The sequence below is a fragment of the Camellia sinensis genome, chromosome 4 (genome assembly GCF_055761805.1).
Source record: "Camellia sinensis isolate YWXY chromosome 4, ASM5576180v1, whole genome shotgun sequence".
Lineage (NCBI taxonomy): Eukaryota > Viridiplantae > Streptophyta > Magnoliopsida > Ericales > Theaceae > Camellia > Camellia sinensis.
In genome coordinates this window covers 96,948,997-96,954,239 of record NC_138964.1, presented here as the reverse complement: position 1 = coordinate 96,954,239, position 5,243 = coordinate 96,948,997, and the positions used below count along the sequence as shown (strand labels likewise).

The 5,243-nt window shown below is 34.2% G+C and overlaps 1 long non-coding RNA gene across 1 annotated transcript; it reads right to left on the bottom strand.

Moving 5' to 3' along the window:
* Positions 1-558: 558 nt before the first annotated feature.
* On the bottom strand, positions 559-2,751 carry LOC114299072 (uncharacterized). The gene is made up of 2 exons (XR_014366754.1): positions 2,467-2,751; positions 559-1,248 (listed from the first exon to the last, which is right to left on the bottom strand). It is a non-coding gene; the product is annotated as an uncharacterized LOC114299072 (long non-coding RNA).
* Between the last annotated feature and the right edge of the window lie 2,492 nt (positions 2,752-5,243).

The following is a 5,243-nucleotide window of genomic DNA, read 5'->3' as shown; positions in this document are numbered from 1 at the left end:
ACTGGTAGAAACCTCAAATGAGAACAGAAGGAGAAGAGTCGTATCTAGGCTTTTGGGAGGAGTGGAAGTGAAGTGATAAGAAAGTAAGAAATACATCAAATTAAATGTGTCAATAATAAAACGGCGAAAGATGATGTAACGGTTGGCATTGTCATCACAGCCACTGCGTGTGGGAAAGATACATGTCAGCAATAAATGTTTTAACAAGTCGGCAAAAGTCTTTGGCAACTTCGGTTATCAATCATGGATTAGATCGACAGCTGAAGAAGGGCAATTGCGGAGGGAAAAATATAGGGCTAGGCTCATTCAACATATCCCAGTCCAAAGAAGACAAAGCCCAAAAAACACCATAGGGCTCGAAAATAGTCTTAGCCTAAAACAGAGTCCTAGGTTAGGCTCATTGTCACGTCCCCAACCCGCCCCTAAAGGTTAGAGAGGTGACCAGCTAGTAATCATAGATTACTTAAGGCCTCTTTGAACAAATCTAAAAATATTTATTTAATATTGGGACCTGAAGCGGAAGCAAAACAGAAATATCATCGTCTATTGAGCAGTGCATTCATGATATAACAAACACATATCTATACACACATTAAATATATTACACCAAAAGCAAGCATTCATATTACCAAAATTATAAATTAAATGATTACACAAAACTATTTTCCAAAGGAGGCAACAGGGGCCTCGGCTCGGGTGGCATTTCCAAAGGCTTCACAAGAGTTGTTGAAAGCAAGACTTTAAGCTTGATCTCCCAAATGCTCACTAACGTATATATAAGGAAAGAGGTGAGCCAAAGCCGAATAAATAGCAATATAGTAAAGTGGTTAATGAAAAAACACCAAGAAAATTTTTATTAAAACCAAATACAATCATTTTGAACATAGAATAATTTTCATATGCTAACAAAACATAACTTGCATGCATTTACATTGCGATGGACATTCTCGTAACTTTGCAAGTAATCCACAACAGGTGGAAAAGAGCTCAATTAGTACATAAGTTATTGGCATGATTCCCAATAACTAGCAGAAGTTATTGGCCTGTTTCCCAATAACTAGTAGAATTCAAGATGTCATTGCATTACTAGATACAAAAGTGTATGGTGTTCATTCATAACAAAACAATAATATAATCTCTTAAAAATATCATATGTTTGCATTTTGAATCATAGCTTTAAGAACATAACTTTACTATACTACTACTCACAGTGGGCTTGGTTTTGATAATGCTTTCCGATAGTCTGACCTACACCAAACAAGAACAAGCATTGAAATTCAATTCAACTTGCAAGTCTTAATCTTAATTCACGTGTTCTAATCATGTCTATTGTTTTCTACTCTTCTTTTCTAAATTGATCAAGGCTTGGCTATGACCCAGCTTATTTGTATAAACATGACAAATTGAGTGCCTAAACTTGGTTAGATGTTTCCCTAAATTTCTCTCAAGTGTTTAATGCTAATATTTTCTACATGTGGATCATGTACAAAGCATGTGCCAAAGATGTACCTTGGATGGCCCTAAATGTTCATGACTTATATTAATGATTCCTAATCTTTCTAAGCTCAATTCAAGTATTAATCGTGTGCTAAATATGCATATTGAAAAGCCTTAGGTATCCTAAACGAATTTCATTTGTTTTTCATTGAAAATGTAATTTTTACATAATTAAGGTTTAAGGAAATAGCAAGAAATGAAAGGAAACTAAGTTAGGAGAGGAATTAACGTGAAATGGTTAGACAGAAAATGAACAGCCTTCACTAATTTGAGCATCTCTATTTGTGTACTTAGAATTTGGATGTGTGACTACAACCTCTAGAAACTAGACTCCCGGGGCTTGAATTTAGGCTCAAGAATCACCTAAAACGTAGTTCGGATGAGAGAGATATGCCTATTTGAAGTTGGGTTGAAACAGGGGGGCCGTACGTGCGGGGATGGGTTCCGCACGCGCGGAAAGTGCTGTTCCAAAACCCTTGTTTTGGTCCGAAAATCTCACTATTTTCTTAACTTTTTCCCTTTCTTTTCAAGGTTTCAGAATATGATTTTAGGCTCATATAACTTTTGAAATTTTTATGAAATCATCATCCTTTTCAAGGCATCAATCTCAAAATATAATTAGTTTCAAGATGTAAAGATCAAAACATATGTTTTTCTTAAGGAATTCATGAGTTCTATTTTTTTTTTCTATTCTAATTCTCACTTCCACCCTTTCAAAACATGAATCAAGTCTTCCAAACTCTTAGAAATCCTATAGATACATGAACATAGAGCCTCTAATACATCAAAAATATCAAAACCTAGATGAAATTAGCATGAATCAGAGGCACCTAGCTTGTTCTTCATCCTACCCATTTCTTTTCTATTTTCTTCCTCTATAACTTTGTTTCTAACTCAAATTAATCCTAATTTATTCTTAATCTTGAATAAAAGAAAGATTTTCTACAAAGATTAAGTTAGGAATCTTACCTTGGAACACTTTTTAGGTTGAATTTGTTGAAATTCTTTAGCCCTCCCTCTTTTCTCTCTTCTTTATCTTCTTTCTTCTCCCTTTTCTCTCTTTGTTCTCTCTTTGTTCTCTCTTTTTCTCTATCGGTTCTCTCTTCTTCAGGTCTTTCTTCTATTTGTTTGATTAGAACAAGAGATTTTATCTGGCATGGTAGGGCACAAGCTGCATAGGGTTACTAGGTTAATTAATTCACTAATCTTGATTACTTAGCTTAACCAATCTAGGTTAGAGCATCTCCAATGGTTCTGCCAAAGGAGCTATCAAAGCTATAATTTGGCAAGAGTGAAAAAAAAAGGGAGGTCTCCAATGGCCTGCTATTCCTCCTGCTAAACATAGCAAATGCTATCATAAAAAATAACTGATTTTGGCTCTAAAGCTTAGTTCATCTTCTCCCAAAAACAATCCCAAAATGTTTGAAGTTCTTTTTTTTAAAAACAAAATTCACTAATATTTTTTTGTCAAACACAATTCATTTATTTATTATAGCATCTGTCTTTGTAGCTCTGTCTTAATCATAGGCTTTGGACTTGATCAACAACATTAACAATAAAAAATAAAAATAAAAATCAACATGGAGAGAGAGAGAGAGAGAGAGAGAGAGAGAGAGAGAGGGGTAACTTAAAAATGAAGATGGAAAAGTTGGATGAACAGCCGATTGGCTCATCATAGGCTCTTGATTTGATCAGCCGATTGGTTTACTAAAGATGGAGAGATGGATGAACATGCAGAGAGAGAGAGAGGGAGAGAGAGAGAGAGAGAGAAATGTAGATGCTAAGCCGATTGGGTTTGATGAAAATGAAGATAAGAAAGAGAATGGTGGGTTTTCTTGATAAATCAACTAATGATTCCAGAATTCTCACATTAGCCGTTGGATTGAGAAAAAATCAATGGTGTGGATGGTGTCTTGGAATGCACTACGACCGGTGTGCTCTTTTTTTCCTATAAAAAAATTAAAAGAAAAATTGCAAATCAGAAAGAACAACGGTTATAAATACAATAGTATTTTTTTTTTTGGTATAGTGGTTGTTTTTAGGTGGGGTGAATTATATTTAAATTTTTTTTTCAATTTTTTTATTTATTTTTCTTTTTTTATATTTGTCTAGTCAGGTATAATGTAAATATATAATTTTTTTTTATTTATTTTACAAACAGTTAAAAAAAGGTCACAACAGATTAAAAAATAAATAAACAAAAAAAAATCATTAAAAAACCTATATCCAAACAACACCTATAAATTTGGAGGGAAAATTGGTTGAGATTTGCCAAAATAACATGTGTACCATTGGAGCACCATTGCTATAATTTGGCAAATTACTGCTATTCATTGCCAAATTATAGCAATGACAATGATATTATAACAAATACCATTGGAGATGCTCTTAGGACTAACTAATTGAGGTTTATACTTAAGCCCATTTAACCTAATTAATCCCAATTAAGGTTTACTAATCACGCTTAATTAACACTAATCCCAATTAGTAAAAATTTTAAATATTCCAAAATTCTTTTTTCTTGAATATTTTTTTCCTCAAAGCTTTCTAACTATTTAGTTCTATATATTTTTGTTTATTTTAAATAGTTCACATACTAAAATGGTTAGTTTGACTTAAGATATTCAAAGATGGTTATTAATTTGGTGATGGCACATGATATTTGTTAGAGCATCACGCTCATGAGGTTCTGAAGATAAATGATATTCTTCTAGAATGATATCATTAGAAATAACAAGGATTGCTAGATCAAGTCCTAATCCAATGGATAAAAGTTAATAACAGAAGAACTATGGAATAGACTGAAGCTAGCAGACAAGAGAGTTGTCTGATCATTCTCCATCCAATGATCATCATGCGATGCAACTTGGCCATTATGATCTGACATCATTTTCACCATCCGATGAGCATGGATCTGACGATCAATAACAAAAAAGTAGGCAACTAGCCCAAGTGACCTCTGATAAAGGCATAACCCACCGATCAAAAGGGAAACGGATGATCACGATGAGAGCCAGACAGTTATAAGAAGGGAAGTAGGTAAAGCACAAAAGATACACAAAGGTAACCCAAGAAATACTTACCCAAAAAAAGGTAACTCAAGAAACCCATTTAATACAGTCAATCCCTATCTTATATACATGGTTGATCAATATACTAACTTGATCATTGGAGGGTCCTCTCGACCTACCTAGGTCAGGGGTGATAACTGACTTTGATTTTTCTTGCAGAGTCAAATAAGGGATATGTGTCATGACCCAAACCCGCCCCTAGATAAGATACATGGTTGATCAATATACTAACTTGATCGTCGGAGGGTCCTCTCGACCTGCCTAGGTCAGGGGTGATAACTGACTTTAATTTTTCTTGCAGAGTCAAATAAGGGATATGTGTCATGACTCAAACCCGCCCCTAGAGGTTTAGGTCACGACCTGCCAATAATCTCAAATTAGCTTTGGCCTCAAAGACAAAATCAAATCATAATATAATATTTACTAAATTTGTCTATTGAGTTGTGCTTACATGACATGAACAAAAATATACATAACATATCTCACACTATGCATCTAATATTTACAATCATTCATCAAGTATACATAACCCAAGATCAAAACTATAACATAACAAATTATACAAAACCAAAGCTTCGCAAGCTTGGCCAAAGCAAAAGTTAAGGCCTCGACGCGGAGGCACATCTTGGGTGGCTTCACAATAAGGGGTTGACTCCAAAGTAGTTTCTAATACTG